This window comes from Triticum aestivum, chromosome 7A (assembly GCF_018294505.1).
Source record: "Triticum aestivum cultivar Chinese Spring chromosome 7A, IWGSC CS RefSeq v2.1, whole genome shotgun sequence".
In the NCBI taxonomy this organism is placed as follows: domain Eukaryota; kingdom Viridiplantae; phylum Streptophyta; class Magnoliopsida; order Poales; family Poaceae; genus Triticum; species Triticum aestivum.
This window is the reverse complement of record NC_057812.1, coordinates 255,359,857-255,377,406: the sequence shown is the minus strand read 5'-3', so window position 1 is coordinate 255,377,406 and position 17,550 is coordinate 255,359,857. Positions and strand designations below refer to the sequence as shown.

General features: G+C 47.7%; 1 long non-coding RNA gene across 10 annotated transcripts; it reads left to right on the top strand.

Moving 5' to 3' along the window:
• The first annotated feature begins 271 nt into the window (after positions 1-271).
• On the top strand, positions 272-8,888 carry LOC123151744 (uncharacterized). Of its 10 annotated transcripts, none has more exons than XR_006475799.1 (11): positions 272-553; positions 679-759; positions 1,480-1,570; positions 1,888-1,924; positions 2,242-2,364; positions 3,558-3,610; positions 3,687-3,760; positions 5,854-5,932; positions 6,882-7,482; positions 7,587-7,665; positions 8,514-8,888. It is a non-coding gene; the product is annotated as an uncharacterized lncRNA (long non-coding RNA). The 10 variants fall into 10 exon arrangements; XR_006475794.1 differs by having other exon boundaries at positions 5,811-5,932; XR_006475798.1 differs by having other exon boundaries at positions 1,888-1,939.
• The last annotated feature ends 8,662 nt before the right edge of the window (positions 8,889-17,550 follow it).

Here is a 17,550-nt window from a genome sequence, read left to right as displayed (position 1 = left end):
CGAGAAATAAGGATGACAGTGAACCTCCAGCCTCCTCAGCCGTTTGGATTCCCGGCCGTTGGATCTGGTTGCTTGATCGGATCTAGGCCGTCGGATCAAGCACTGGGACGACCTACGCCGTCAGATCAACCTGGAGGCACTGTTGCAATGAACAGTTTTACCCCTCCCCCGCTGTAAAGATCTCGTGCCACCGCTGATATTACAGTGCCCCCGCTAGGGTATTTTCGTAATTTCACGTCTTAGATCAACACGTGCCCATCTCACATTCGCCGCCTCCTCCCCAATCGACCTCTCTCTCCCGCACATGTCTCCCTCGTCCGCCGCCGCCGCAAGCCATCCTTCCCCGCCCTCTCACCTCCTCTCCCACCTCCTTCCACTCCCTCCTGTCATCTCCTCCTTCCACTCCAACCTCCACTGAGCCGCTGCCATGGCGACTGAGCTGCCATTCGTCCCTCTCCCTCCTCGCGCCTGGAACGCTAGCTCGTGGACATGCCGACCGTACGCGCCGCAGGCAGGGCAAGAACTGCAGCACCCCAACACGTCGACAAGGGAGGTATGAATCTGATCCGAATCCCCTTTTTGTGTTGGTTTTCTAAATCTCGATCTGCTGCTGGGAGAGGAGGGAGGGAGATCCCGGCGGGTTTCATGATTGAGTGCCTGATCTGTCCGTTCTTGCAGGTTAGCAAAGATTGGACGGGGATGGACGAGCTAGACATGGATGGCGTCAACGTGGCCAAGCCCGAGTTCGCGTACCCTACTGTACGTGGAGCACACCTTCGAGCCCCATGCATGGGTCATTATCCTAATTAACTTGCCGCTTCTTGGATTATTAATTAGAGGGACAAGATCAATGAAGTTTGTAGTATACTTTGATTTTGTTTTACTGCTCGAGAAAGAACGAGCTCTTTCTTATAGGGGCGTTCACCTGGACCGAACAGAGTCTTCTTTTTTACATCTCGAAGTACACATATCGTTTGATTTGATAGAATATCATAGTCTAATTTGTTGAGATTCTGAGTCTATAATCTATAGACGGTTGGAATTACGATCAGTTAATCACTCCCCTCATTTTTGTACATTATTCTCACATAGAAAATACTGTTTGTTCCTCTCTTTTTTCAAGTTCACACATTGTTGCAGTCTGTTGCTGGTAGCTTCACTAGCCGAACAAAGTCGCTGACATATTCGAGTTCTAGGTCACCGACTCAATTTATAGTTATTTGATCGCTAATTTCTTGCTTTAGTTGTCTTTTTATGTGCTTAGTTTTCTTTTTATGTGCTTAGTTATCTTTTTGGTTGTTCCAGTGTGTTTGGGGTGTTGCATATGATGAAATCATTCACTAGTTTCGATTTTGATGTTTTATCTCCTAGAATCTCAGAAGTGCATTTAGTTGGAAACATGCTGGTAGCATTGAGTTAGTTTGCTGCTTGGATATCATACCATACTAGCTCTAATATTCATGTGTATGATTTATCCAGGGTCGTATTCTGAATAATAGTGCAAGGTACTTTGAGTAAATGGTCTGCAAATCAGTGCATCTGGAGTGCTAGGATGTGTGGGGACAAAAAGGTATGGCAACGAGCTCAGAATCTGTCATGGTTGCCTTGTTTGGATAATTCATATGTACTTGTTCCCTCTAATTTGTTGTTAAGTTCTGAATCATGGATCAGTTCAAACTAGCATCAGTACTCATTCATGTCTAGACCTTAGCTGTCATTTGTGCATTTCCTACAATAAAGTCATGTAGATAGGTGCTGGATGATGTAAGTCTCACATCTTGTGGCATATTTGTTATGCTAGATCACATAATGGCGTCATCATTGAACTATTTGATTTGTCAGTTTCTTCTTTTGTTCTTACAGAACTACTTTTGAAAATTTTCACAGATGCCATTGCATAGGCCCGTTGGCAGAGAAATCAAAGGTTGGGAATACCACGGTATCATCCTAATTTCCTATTTGATCATTGTTATTGCACCTATTACAATGCAGATGTTTTACATTGTATTGCATATATTAGAAGGTGTAGTCTATACCTTTTTGCTTGAGTATTCTGAACATGCGTGTAATCTCTGAAGTTTACCTATGTATTGCCCTCCAATAATTTTTTTAACTCAATGGAAGTGTTTGTGCTCGGTGATGCCTACCATTGGTGGGATATTATTCTCATGTAAACATATAATATTTCTGGTTATGCACACCTTCATAGGAAGGCTCTCATATCCCCATTTGTGGTTTCAGCTTTACCAGGCGTTGTCGGCAATGATTGATGAGATAATTGGTTTAGCTGCTTTCGGAAGAGGCGACGGGAATCATAAAAACCACGATGGCTATGGAGATTCAACATATAGAAAGATGGAAGAGGTTCCCACTCTCTCTCTCTCTCTCTCTCTCTCTCTCTCCCTTCCACTTTCTTTTGATTTAATCCCCAGTCTTATTTATCTATGCCTACATGGTGTGCGGCTGCAAGGAAATATTACTCTCTGCAATATTAGTGCTCCATTGCCTACTCAACAGTGTCTTTTTTTTCTTCTGAAATTTAGCTGCAGTCTTGGATCACTTACCTGTACAGTACGTTACATCTCACGGTTATCTGACTTGCTTATGCAATATATCTCATCATTCATATATATGTTTAATTTGTGGAGAAATATATTTGTTGCTATGTTGTTTGAGATTTACATCCTCTGTTCCATGAGTTAAGAGGATATTTTTAGAGGTTTCCGTGTTACTCATATAGGTTTGGTAGTTATATTTTGGTTAGAACCTTGCTGCTCCTAACCACTGGTTATGTGTTTTTGGGACAAGGTGCTTTGTACATTATGATTGGTTATGTATGTGTCATGGATTAAATGTATTTATGCTTCTGCACAATTTTTAATCTATAATTCGTTTTCCTGCCAACAAGCATCACAAGTAATATCGAGAGCGAGCAGTTGCAGATGAGAGGGGAGACGAGCGTGGGTGGAGGTCAGGCTTTGTCAAGGGAGACGTGGGTACTTCTGTTAGTTGAGAAGACATTACAATTGCGCAACAGTCAGGAATAAATGTTATTCTTCCTCTGATATATTGCAGCAAATTCAGTTTATGTGTCCTCCGATTATTTCTTCTATTTTTTGGCCTTGTGCTTTTAGCAGTACATGGTCCAGTAGTAATCGGGGACTCAGGGGAAGGGCAGTTCTATCTTCTATGTGAGGTTGACTACTTTTGATTCGCATGTCCTCCTGAATCAGCTATGTATGAAAGCAGAGGCCCTCCAAATTAGATGGTAGTGTTTAGAATTAATGATTTATCCCATGTGAATTGACCTTTTCTCTGTTCTTTCATCCTTTTTGTTTAGAGTTAATGATTTATCCAGTGCTGCCCATTGCATGCTCACCGGACTTTTAAAAAGCTTCATCTTAGTTTGCTAAATGTTCTTTCCTACTGAACTAGCTTCAGAACGATTGGTTGGTTTATTAGCCATTTGATTTTTTTGTTCATTTCACGTTTGCTACTAACAAATATTCAAAAAAATAGTGTTCCTGTTAACTAATTTTGGATCGTATTTGTTGGAGATCCTCTGTTCTTGTTCTCTGTGCGCCGGATCTGTTGCTGCGGCCCTCGATCTGTACGTGTTTTTTCCCTGACCTTCCCAGTCGTGGTTGCCTGGAGCTCATCCTTGATTTTCTCTTTTTCCCTTGCAGGTTCGTCCACTGCGGTCTGCGGGTGCTCGTGCTTCTGGTCGATTCGTCCTGCTACGTCGGTCATCGTTCTGCAGGTCGATCCCTTTTCTTCTTGTCTTCTCAGTTCTCCAACCATTTGCTTGCTTGCGCTCTTGTTGGTAGAGGCCTGGCATCAAAGAGTATATTACTGTTTGCTTGTATTTTTGTTCTTGCTTAGCTGGGTCGACTATGAGATGGAATCATGGTTTTTTGTCACTTCTATGGATTCTGGTGGGGCCTATTTTTCTCTTGGGTTTTTATCAATTTTGCCATCGGTTGTACTACACTACTCAGTTTTGCCATTAAATGTTTTCACTGCTCAAAAATGCCACTGTGCCGTTAGGCGCGTGCTCAAAAAAGCCATTTTTTCACCGTTACCATCAGGTCAATGGATGTTGACCATGTTGTATGACTATAATGTCCCTGGTCTCATTTGCAAGATCTCTCTCCATAGTGTGGGCCCAACTTGTCAAGGACTAGGAAAAGAAATTACAAGGAAAAAGAGCGACGAGGTGGATCGAACTAGGGACCTGAGTGTGGTGAGCGGGCAAGCTAAGCACCACACCTAATCGAAGGATTTGCTAGAAAACATATGTACTTAGCCTTATCCAATACCTAGCCTGCTCGTATCAGTTTCCCTAGGCGGAACCACAATCCCTAGCCACCGCCTGCCAATCCTCAACTGCAACCACCGGTCGCCAGGCTGCCCGCCCAGCTCCGGCGCCCTCCACTCGCCGCAGCCGCCGCATTACCCGCCCAGCACCACCCCGTCACGGCTTCGGCGCTGCCTCCCACCCAGCACCGCCACTCAAGGCAGGCAGCTCCGGCGCTTCTCCCGCCTGACTCGGCAGCTCCGCCACCTCCCGTGATGCCTTGAAGTGAGTATGCTAATTCTTAGTGTGGTGCGTGTGTGGCTCATAGTAGCTTGTAGAGATGGAATTTTTTGTATAGAATTTGTAGTAGCTGACTGGTGCCTTATTGATACTCGCGTGCAATTTGGTACACATGTTCTGATGGCCAGGATGGATAAGGATACTAGAAGTAAAAAAGGCTGCACATGTGAAGTTTGTAAACCTTGTTGCGTTTGTCTTGTTTTCACAAAAATGGGCAGGCAAAGAAATTTAGAAAATCATGTGCTCCTGCTATTGTATTTGTTATTGTTGTCAATTAGTGTGTGATGCATGAATTAGCTAGCTGGAGAAATGGAGTAGCGAGCAACAAGAAACGATAACATATACTGCTCTGTTTGAATATTATAGACCTAAAGGATATATGACATATATTTCCTTCTACCCCAAAGCTTTCCCTTAGCTCAGCTGGTTAGCACTTGCGCCTGTCTAGGTCGTGGTGTTGGGTTCGAAACCCCCTGCCACCAGTTTTTGTCTTCTCTTTTCATGCTCACCTTATAGGTGGGCCCACAGTTCAAACAAAGAGAGGATAGTTCACAAGCGGGATAGGGGTATTTTCGTCATCTACCTTCGGTCAACGTCCTTTGACATGATGTTAACAGTGAAAAATGACTTTTTTGAGCACATGTCTAACGGAACAGTGGCATTTTTTGAGCAATGAAACTTTTTAGTGGCAAAACTGAGTAGTGTAGTACAACCGAGGGCAAAACTGATAAAAACCCTTTTCTTTTTGTGTGTTTCTTCTATGCCTTACAAGTGAGCTGTTGATTTGCTTGTTGGCGCTGCTCACATCATGTGGGGGGAGATTTTCAGGTCTAGCTGGTTTCAAAGAAGCGGTCCTTCTTTGTCTTTGTTGTTTTCCTGGTACTTTGCTATCAAAGTGATACTTTCATATAGCTACATTTCAAAGAGTACATCTTCTTGTGTGTAGCATATTCTTTTTATAGGCCTTGCCTTGGACGTTCTGGATCCTGTTTTTTGTTTCGCGAATCTGCTATGGGCCATTGATGTTCTTCTACCACTCATACGTATATTATTTGACCATTTGCTTTGCTAAGATTCAAGTATGACTTGATTTAGATTTATTTTCTTCAAACTTGCACCAATCAATATTTATTGCTCTTTGCGTTGTCGAATCAACATTTCATTGTATGCCGGATAGGCATCCTTTAACTAAATTCATCTTTGTTTGATGTAGTTATTTGTGATTTGAAAGCAACTGATGACTCAATATCAATCAGTGCACGGAGGGAACTCTTCTCCACCATGCTGACGACAGGAAAGGGGAAAATCCAGTCTGCAGTGCCATCGATGAACAAGGTAAACACGAGCTGTCGTTCGCTTATAAATTCCGTAATTCAGTAGTATCGATCTAGGGTTCATGTGAGTGAATCTTACTGTTCTTCGGACCGTGTATAAAAATGCTGCTCTGTTATCAGTTGTAGCTGCAGTTCTATTGTTGTGAGTCTCTCTCATGGTCCAATAGAATGCCCTTTTCAGAGAAAATACTCCAGATCTATTTACTATGATTTAGTTCTGGTATTGATTTTTATTTAGTATGAATACTCACATAATGAGTCTATTAAACGATCTAAATACCACCTATTCACGGATTACTTGTGCCGCTATTTTTTTTGCTTATCGCGCCATTCTTTACGTTTGTATTGCAACAAAGTAAATTTTGTAGGCTCAGAGAAATCTTCTGGATTGTTTAGACCACATATTTGTTTTCTTTCTCAATAGTCATGATGCACAACGTAGTAATTTTGATTTTTCATTTGGATGTTATATACTCTTTACAAGATCTACAAGTTGCACACAATTCATATTTGATGTTTAGTCTTGCTAATTCTCGAAACATTCCCATGTTTGTTCTCCTACAGAGCTTTTGATATCTTATCTATACTCATGCTTAAAAGATACTCCCTCTGTAACTAAATATTAGAAGTTTTTGTAGTTCAATTTGAACAACAAAAATGTCTTAATATTTAGTCATAGGGTAGTACTTGTCTTGGTTGATTGCTTTATGAAGAAAGTAGACCATTTTAGATCAAAGATATGGATTTATGATAGTTTTGAGACAGAGAGGAAGAAATAACAAGTTTGGGAAATGATGAAACTTCCAAAAATTATGACAATTTGATTCAGCATGTGGTTAGGTCATGCTCTTAGGAGATAAATGTTCTTCTGTAATTTTAGTTTCAAGTACTTTTGATTGATAATAAGAAGGATATGTGTTTATTGATTGTTTTATACTACTATTATTTAGGTGATGCAAATCAATATCTTGCTTTGTCTATGCTATGAAGTGGCCTAAGCGCTATACCACGGGGAACCAGGAACGGTTACTTTCCTGGTGACCTTATTATTCGGTATGGTGCTTGCAAATTGATCTTTTGTTGTGTTTATTCACTGAAGCTTGTACTGTCAAACAGAGTTGCTATTGTATTGATGCCTTGGAATGTTGTTAAATCAAGTAATGCAGCTGAATTTGTCTGCTACTCCCCCTGTCCCAAAATATAAGAACGTTTTTAACACTACACTAATGTCAAAAACGTTCTTATATTATGGGACGGAGGGAGTACATGTTAATCTTGCTCTTTGATACTTGTTCACAATTGTTTACTTGATGCTTGATGGCAACTGCTATTCTTACAAGACTATCAATCTGAGATATTATCATAACTCAGAAAAATGAGATGTGCACATATGTTTGTATTTTGATTTACTAATGGTTTCCTTCATGTGAATGTTTTATTGCATTATCTGATTTCTAATCTGTAGTAAATGTGACACAAGTTTATCATTTATCATTGTATGGAGTGAACCGAGGCAGCAACTAGCTGGACGTGGAAGTGTTGTTCCTGAAGGTACTGAAATTGGAGCGGACTTCTCAGGCTCAATTATCATTTTTGTACCGAGTAGTTGCATGCATAACGAAGCTAGATGTTTGAACTATGAATCTGTTTTGCAGGAGAAGTATGAGGTTGTGCTTGAGAAGATCTCCAGGCTGGAGGAGATGGCTTCTCTATTCATTTATTTTCTCCCTGAAGGTAAGTACAGTGTGCAATGCACTCTATCTTTTGGAGGATAACAAAAAACCAACTTCAGTACTCTCTTAAGACAACCATGTGTATTATACATGGATGTCCGCTAAGTATTTTGGGAAGGGAATGAACAACTCTTTCAGAATAACAAACAAGTGCTACAATATAAGGAATAAGTACGTACATCTTATATTTTTTTCACCTTGAAGAGCACATTACATTTGTTACGAGTTGAAACAATTTGTGTAGTTTATATTGAAAAGGCATCATGAAGGTGATGTAGATGTTTTTTTTAAATAATCTGATATCTTTTGTTTTAAATCACATAGCACAAAGGTATTCTGCTAGCTATATAAAAATATTAATATTAGAACTAGACGTATATTCTTTTTAGCTATGCCCTCCGTCCCAAAATAAGTGTCTCGACTTTGTACTAAAGTTGAGACACTTATTTTGGGATGGAGGAAGTGCATTATTATAGTAGTTGTAAATACTAAATAGAAAACTTTCAAGTCTTCCATTTTTTCCAAACTGTTCATCGTATGAGACATAACAAAAAGCATTTGATCCATTGATGTGCAATACCAGACTCTATACTAACTTATATTTTTGGTCAACATAATTAAACCTGTCAATAATCAATCTACTCTGTAAAAATGAAGGCTTGCAACTATTATATGACAACAATGTTGTTTTTGGTACCTTCTCCTTCAGTTATGTGCAATTTGCGTTCGATTCCAATTTGCTGGTTTACAAATCTTATATATTTGTATCTTTGTCAAATGAAGTATGAGCTGCTATGTAACATTAAAGAACTCTGTTTATCCAGTCCTTTGTTGTGATGTATTTGCTAGCATGGGATGTCGGATTCAGAGCAACAAGGCGACTAAAGGATGGGGTTATCGCAAGGAGGCACACACATGGATGATCGGTGAGGTCGCTAGAGCTTATGAGGTGGAGTGAGGAACAAGAGCGGAACGGATTCTGTCACCACGATGTTGAAAGGGATGTGCACCACTGTTTTTGTGCCTATATTAAAGTATATTTGTGTGATGAGCAGCTACAGCTTGTGTTTGCAAATTTGTTCCTTTTTAGCTTTAACCATTTTTTGTGAAGAAAATATTTTGTAAACCAGTGCAAACTTTGCCTGAATTACCATCCATTTGGCAAAATGTTAAAGCAGATTAGATCATTCCTCGCAATAAGCATTGGAGTGAAGTTTCAACCCATTGATTCTATATGTCCTCTCCAGTACCTTTTGTGCTAAGGGGCAGTGTTTGTGTGCACTCCGAATACTAATGCTAGATGTTCTCTTCAAAAGCAAAATTAAAATGATTATATTTTAACATTTGACCTTCAAATGGTTTGCATGCTCATTGGAAATAGTAACGTACTTTGAGTTATATCTGAATTAATGCAATTGTTGTTGCGTAGCGACGCACTTATTAGTATACCAAATAGCTATGACCTTATAGTTTTACCGTCTCTGCTGTCATTGTGTTTGGATTTTCCTTATTATGTTTCTACTCTTAGTACTTGCTCTCTCATGTTCATGCTCTTAGTATTGAACTTAATGCCAATATAAGCTTTTATGTTCTCATAACGCACTGGACTCGATGCGGCTTTATAATCTCACGACTATATTGAACTTGATGATGTCTTGCTTTTGGTACAACTGAATTTTTCTTTTCTTTTTCTTGAACCAGAGAATTCGTTGTCCTGTTGAATACGTGTGCTAAACAATGTTTCCTACTTACTTGATCATTATATGCTTGACCCAAACGTTGGGACCGGCACCCTCGCGCCTACCGATCTAGTGTATATTTAGGTGGACCAGGAAGTGTTGACGATAGCCCACACACTCCACAGCTGATCCCACGCGACAATTTTCATGCGTTGGGAAGAGACCATTGGGACACGAGCATGTTACTGTATAATGTAACTCTCTTTTACCAGATTATTAATAATATATCCCTCCCATACTCAAACGGGGACACAAACCCAGTCCAACTGTTGTAGGAACGAGTACGCTTACTACATCAAAGTTGTCGAAGGATGTAGAAATGCCACGGGCGGCCACATTATCAAAATCTAGGCAACATTGAATAATACTTTCATTTGTATGCGTGATCATGCAGACATTGTTGCTTCTACGCACGCAAATCGGGCGTGGATGATTGAAATTGCTAGGGCGCGACGATTAAACCTGATTCTAGGATCGTAGACGTTATATTTTGCAATGTACAATTTAAAATGCGATGTTTATCAGGAATAGCATTATGCAACTCATGCACCACAGTTGAATTGAAGTAAATAAACAATGCATGATTCTATCAACATTCCAAAGAGTGCAAATTAATTTACATATGATAGTGAATGATCGAATTGATCACTAGAGGGAGGGGGTGAATAAAAGACTAAAAATTGCAATTTAATTTTGAATTCTACGGAATGTGCGAATAAATTAAGTTCTCTACATATGCAATCGATGATGAGAACAACCTATATGGCAAATAAGCTAGAACCAAAGGTAAGCAATGCAACCAGCTAATTAGCAAGGCAACAAACATGTAAAGTATATAAGCAGTACGGTAAAAGAGAAACCAAAAGTGAGTTAGGGACATGGATGGATCCCGAATTCATACTCTATGAGGAGAGCTAATCGCCGTTGGAGAGGTGCCGAGGCCAAAGCTCCGAAGCGCCACCAAATGGATCAACCTAATCTCCCTTTTGAGTCACTTCTAACATATGATTCTTTGTGATCCCTAGCTAGTCGCTCCATTGACAATATTCTATGTGCTCGGTGTCGCGAGAAGAGTGGGGATCCAACTAACCCAGTTAAGTCCGAATCTGAAACACCTTATGATTGAAGCATGGAGAGGCGAAGCAACAAAATCAAATGTTGAAGCAATACCTAACTCGATCAAGGGGGGGGGGGACTTGCATACGATGGAGAGAATTAATTATGTATCGAATTATCATAATTGTCCTGAATGGACCACTCGCATATAAATGCACTCTGATTTCTCCCCACCATAATATTTAGCTTAGGAGACAAACAATTGGCAAGGACCTTTACTATGATGTCGTCGAAACCGCGGGAGAGACTGATCAAGTGGAAGTGTCATCCCATGGCGCCATCCTTTTTGGTCGATGCTTGTTTCCACCTATATAACAACCCATACCCCCACTCACACACCCCCTTGGAAGGTTTGCAACAAGCGGTAACTCTCTTAACCCAACCAATGTTGCACCCCTAGCATCACCAAGGTGCACATAAGAAAAAGTTAAGAACTCCTCTTATGACCTCTAATGACTCTATTGAGATTGTCAATCTCACAAACCTTGATAGTTGCAACCAGTCATGAGCAAAAAATGTGTTCGAAAGTCTTTTAAAGTTTTAAAATTAAGTACAAAAAACAAATATACCTTTTTAGTACAAAAAACATATAAAATCAAATTTTAACATCATTGAAATATTCATTTACTATCTACTACTTATATTATTAATAATAATATTATTATTATTTTATCATTACTTATAGAAAACACGGGTTTGGTGAATCCAAATGATACAGGTCACTGAACTGTCGGGGAACGCAGTATTTCAAAAAATATACCTACGATCACGCAAGATCTATCTAGGAGAGTCATAGCAACGAGCGGCGAGAGTCTGTCCACGTACCCTCGTAGACCGAAAGCGGAAGCATTTAGTAACGTGGTTGATGTAGTCGAACATATTCACGATCCAACTGATCCAAGTACCGAAAGTATGGCACCTCCGTGTTCAGCACACGTTCAGCACGATTGTCGGCGTTCTGGGAACGGGGGTCCCAGACTTGCCTGCCTGCGGCCCGCAGCATGGCTGAGCTAGCAGGCCGTACGGCCCATCTTCATCAACAAAGCATCCAAGACCCTCGCGAGGGTCCAAGCCTCGCGAGGCGGACGACGCAAGATCTCTTCTAGAGTAGCCTAGCCAGACAGGCTCACGAGGAGCGGAGATATCAAGGCGGGGCAAACCTCACGAGACCCTCGTGACGTGAGCCATGACGCACGGCAGCAGGCGGGCGCCAGCGCGCGCAGCGTCCTTATTTCCTCTTTGGTGCTAAGGAGGCAAGCGCGGGCGAAGAGTACCAAGGCATCAGGCAAAGGTTGCTATTTTGGTGCAACGAGACCAAGACCAGGAGGACGACAAGACGGAGGTCATCGTGGAGCCCAAGACGGCGTCACCACCAGAGCCTTTGGCAGGCGAAGACCATTTTTGTCAGGATAGCTTGTACTAGTTGTCCCCCTTCGAATTAGCCCGCCATTGTTGGTTCCTTCCCGCTCGATATTTGGGAAGAGGACCAGGGCCAGTATAAATAGGACTAGCCACCACCTTAGAGAGGGGACGGATCATTCAGACCACCCTCACACACACAAGCTCACCGAGCTCGAGAACACCTCAACCTCAGGAGGTTGTTCCTCCCTTGTACTGTTCATCATCAGCCCTAGAGGCAATCCACCACCACCACACTAGAGTAGGGTATTACACCACAACGGTGGCCCGAACCAGTATAAATCTTGTGTATTTCCGTGTTGCGAGTTCGTCGAGTTCGTCCGCGAGATCTTAGTGAGCTAGGGCGTCGATTGGTGGGAAGGAAAGACTTCGCGCGCACCCCATTGTTCGAACCTTAAGGGTTTGTCGGAACCCCATATCCGACATTTGGTGCGCCAGGTAGGGGTGCGCCATAGCCTCCCTTCCATCAATTGTCGCTCCGTCGCTCCTTCGTCCCCATGACGGACGCTCGCCGTGCTCGAGCTAAGCGCCGGGCTGCCCTCACCGCCCGCGTTGCTCAGACGGCTCCCGTCGGCGGGCCACATTGCCGTTCTCCGTCCCCCACCGCCAACGCTGCCACCGGTCCGGCGGGGAACGAGCAGTAAGCGTCCTCGCTACATCCTTCAGTGCGGCAGGACGGCCACACCGCCACTCCATCGCTGACCCCTGCCGGTTCTTCATCTCACGCGCATCGCGCTCCCATGGAGGCACGGGCTGCGCTCCTCGCAGTGAACGAGCTCATGCGCTACCGCCCCATCGACGACCTCTATGAGGAGTGGCTCGAACGCATCGCCAATCTCGCCCGCGCCGCGGGGGGCTCTCCGACGCTGTCCCACTCTCTGCCTCCCCCTCAACCAGCCGCGGGCGACGGGGCTCATGGCGCGCCTCCACCACCTCAGCCCCAAGACGTTGCCTTGGCACCAAGGCGCGCGGCTCCGCGACGTGATCCGCCGCGCCCGGCGCCCGCGCGCGAAGAGAGAAGCTGCCAAGAAATTTCGCGGCCGCGAGAAGCTGCACCTGCGCTCCCCACGCCACCTCGTCAAGACCGCGCACCACCCGCAGCAGCGCAGCGCGGGCCTCGTCAAGACCAAGCTCCACCTCCAAGGCGGGCCCCGGCAACCACGGATGGCTGCCGCGCCTTCACTCCCGAGCTGTGTAGCGTCGCCTGGTCGGGCAAGTTCAAGCCGGATCTGCCTCATCGCTATGATGGTACCGCCGACCCCGCGGAGTTCCTGCAGCTCTATGAGATGAACCTCGAAGCAGCCAACGGCGATGAAAAGGTCATGGCGAACTGGTTTCCCATGGATCTCAAGGATGGAGCTCGCTCCTGGCTCCTGAACCTGCAGCACGGCTCAATCTCCTCCTGGGACAAGATGCGTGACCGCTTCGTTGCCAACTTCCAGGGCACTCGTGACTGCCCTCCGGCCGCGGGTGATCTACGCCTCATCAGGCAGCAACCGGGAGAGACCCTCCAGAAGTACATCCTGCGCTTCAACAACACTCGCCTCAAGATCCCCAAGGTCACGGACGAGGCCATCATCTCCGCGTTTTCCGACGGCGTCCACGACGTCAAGATGAAGGAAGAGCTCGCCATCCACAAGGAGCTCTGCACATCTCAGGAGCTTTTCAACCTAGCGAACAGGTGCGCAAGAGCTGAGGAGGGGCACCTCTCTCTCCTTGAGCTGCTAGCCGTGGGCGCAGAGGAGAAGAAGGCCAAGGCCAAGGACGTGAAGTGCAAGGAGGTAGCTGTGCTCGTAGCAGAGCCCGATGTCAAGCGGGGCAGAGATCAGCCCGAGTCATCCAAGAACGGCCGACCATTCTGCGCCTTCCACAACCTGAACACCCACAACACCAGTGACTGTCAAGAGCTCAGAGCCATACGAGAAGGATGCTACGGTTGACGCCCCGAGCGCAACGACCGGGGCTACAGCCATGGAGGAGGACATGGAGGCGGACGCTGGGACGACCGTGGCCCGCGCCAGGAGTAGCGCGATCGACCTCACGAGGACCGCTGGCAGGACCAGCCTCGTGAGGGCGCATGGAGGGACCCGCCTCGTGAAGATCGCCCCCAGGGCAACGCCAGTCTTCCCCCGCTGGCGCCACCAAGAAGGAATGATGACCACCACCAGGACGAGGGGGCTGGGGGCTTCCAGGAGCCGCGCGCGATCGCCTGCATCTTGGGCGGCGCCCAAGCCCCAGCCTCCCAGCGCGTCTTCAAGTAGTTTGCTCGCGAGGTGAACGCGACGCTCCCCAAGCTCGAGGCCACGCGCCCGCTCAGGTGGTCCCAATGCGCCATCACCTTCAACTCGGCGGATCAACTCAAGTGCGCAGCCACCACTGGCACCCTCCCCATGTTGTGTTCCCCGGTCATCAGCAATGTGCAGGTCACCAAGACCCTCATCAACGGCGGTGCAGGGCTCAACATCCTATCTGTCGACACGTTTAACAACCTCCAAGTGCCATATGAGCAGCTCCAGCCCACCAAGCCTTTCTCAGGAGCGACCGACGGCTCCACCACGCCGATAGGGCAGGTCCGCATGCCTGTCACCTTCGGGAAGCGCAAGAACTACCGCACCGAGCTCATCGACTTCGACGTCGCGCACATCCGCCTGCCGTACAATGCCATCCTCGGCTATCCAGCCCTGGCCAAGTTCATGGTAGTCACTCATCACGGCTACAATGTTCTCAAGATGCCAGGAAGCGGAGGAATCATCACGGTCCCGTGTGAAGAGAGGGATGCGGTGTGCTCCCTCGAGCGCGCCTTTCAAGCTGCAGCAATCGACGACCCCGACAGAAGAAATGAAGGCCCTTTGGAGGCCGTCCCCAAGAAGAAGCAGCCACGCCGTGCAGGACCTCAGGAGGATGGCGTCGCGGCAGGAGCCACGTCAGGGTCAGCGCCTGCTCTAGGGGCGCCTCCCTCCGTCGCATAGGAAGGCATGCCCGGCGCCCTCCTTAGGCAGGGCTCGGGGGCTCTCTTCTAGAGGGCCTCAGACCTTGCCAACATCACAAGGGAGGCGCTCGGGCACCACTTGGAAGCGTGCTTCGCGGCACGTGACCCTCAGGAGAGCACAGGGTAAGGAGTGCCCACCACTCAAGAGTTCATCACCAAGACCATCCAGGAACTGCAAGAAGCAAGAGCCATGCGCAGCAACGACCGCCCACAAGGTGCAACTCCGCATCCTGGCGAGGATGCTGGGCTGCGTGTCTGCATCGACGTTGCAGGGCTCAACAGGGCCGCTTCTCAGGAGTGTTTCTGGCCTTCGCGTGTGGGCCGCTGCGAGGGCCCGCCACACAGTTACGTTTGTATGCCATTTGGCTTGCCGAGCGTGGCGTCGGCCTATCAGCGCAACATGCGACGTGTCCTGGCGGCTCAGGAAGCCAGGTACCATGTTGTTCTGGAGGAGATGGAGACGGTCTTCAAGGAACCTCCCAAGCCCCCAAAGCCTCCCGAGGCTCAGGGTTCTGGTGGCTCATGAGGAGTCATTTCTTCAACGCACGCCTTTAGCTGCACCGACTCTACTTCGTCTACAGAACCAGGTAACATCTTCCAAGCTCGTTTAGCTAGGAGCGCCCCTCGGGCTGCATTATTCCCAGGCCGCGTGGGTCCGTCCCTGCGGCATGTATCCCTTTTGCGTATGTCTTCAGCTTACCTTGTTGGGGCGCCCCTCGGGCTGCATCATCCCCAAGCTTCTCGGGCCGGACCCGGTGGCATGCATCTTCCTGCATTTATCCAAGCTGATCTGCTCTCCATGCTTAACCTGCCAACTGCTATCACCTGCTCGATCATCATGCCCCCCGGGCCTCCACACAGGCACGACGCTGGTGCATGGGTCCGTCCCTGCCACGCCGACAAATCAGAGTGGTCGAGCTCTGGCTCGCGGCACGCCCCGCGCACGTTACCTCACCAGGCCCTCAGTGCCTTCTTCTCATCCAGAGCAACCAGAGGCAGGCTGACAGCTGTAACGGAAAACCGTGTTTCTTCTTGTGCCTATTCGCAGGGATCCCAAGGGAAGAATAGTAGGCGGCACCGCGAGTCTCCTTTCCTCTCGTGCAATTCGCTTGCGCGTTAAAGGGGGGCTCCTGAGCATCGCGACTCAGGAGCTCTTACTGGCTCTCCAGCCCTCACCCCCTGGCCTTGACCACGGCATCACGACCTGGCATACCAGCGGTGGCTGAGCTCGCTCGAGGGCCGGGACCTGAGGACGTAGAGCACTAAGGAGAGCATGAGGGGAGGGAAACTCGTATGGGCCAGCCTAGCTATGCCGCACGAAATAGGCGCGCAGCCCTAGTGCAACTCAGGAGTTGCCACAAGATCAACGACATAAGTCCCGCACTCAAATTGGCTAAATGTTTGGGCGTAATGGTCACTCACGCCTTGCTGCAGCCCCGTTGCTGCCACGTCAACTCCCTTTCTCGCCTTACCATGGCTGCTTGAGCGCTAAGGGGGACCTCCTAAGCATCGCGCCTCAGGGGCTCTTACTGGACCTCGGGCCGCACACCTCTTGGCCTTGACCACAGCACGCGACCTGGCATACCAGCGACGGCTGTAGCTTGCCTGGGGACCGGGACCTGTCGACGTAGAGCAACAAGCTATCGCGAGGAAAGAAAGGGGGGACCGAGCCTTAAGGGGACAAGCGTTCACCAAATTCTCATAATAAGGAAGATAAGCACAAAGGACATTACGGACCATTACATGCCCCCACGGGGTAATTCATGATTCATTGCAGGAAACAAAAGCCGATACTAAGGGGAATCCTATCTACATCATCCCGCCATCATCAACAGTGGGACACGGGAGGCCGGCGCCAACCCCATCCAGATCAGCGGCGGCGACGGCCGGACGCTGCAGCTCTGCTCCAAGCGCGGCGAGAGCTTGGGGGCACGTAGTTGTCGTCGCTCGTCTCCGGAGTCTCATAGAGCTCAGGAGAGCTGCTGGACTCCCAAGGGCTGCTGCTGCTGGAGTGGTCGCGAGCGGGGCGTGCATTAGCCTCACGCTCCTCTCCGGAGCAGCACTCCAGGCGGCGGCCCTCGGCATCGAAGACCTTGAAGAAAAGCGTGGAGACACCGTCGTACTCAAAGTGGACCGCGAGGGCGCCCCTCGCATGGCAGACCCGCGCGATCTCGCCCCAGCCGCGCGTCATGAAGATCTTGCCGGTAGGGACCGCTTCGATCTCTGCTCTGGTCGCTGTAGCGCTGCAGTCGGCGTGCTGCAGCCAGAGCTTGAGAGGCCCCCTCGGGGGCATCATGTTGGAGAAGAACCGCGGGAAGTGGATCCAGGACCTCGGAGGCATCGGCGCCCACAACACCAACTCACGCGAGGAGTCCACGGCGTGAACCCCAGGGGCGACGGCACGCGTCGCCGTGGCGCGGCGACCCTGGATGTGGCGTGGGCGGCGTTGCTCGTCACTCTGTCCTCCCGAGCCCTCGGCTTGGGCGTACAAGGGCAGCGGGTACCCGGGAGGAGGCCGCTCGCACCAAGGCCGCGACACCACCTGCATCGCTGATTCATCGCGGTGATGGATCGACCTCTTCTTCGGCGGAAGAGGCCCAGGATCATCACGGGGAGCCTTTCC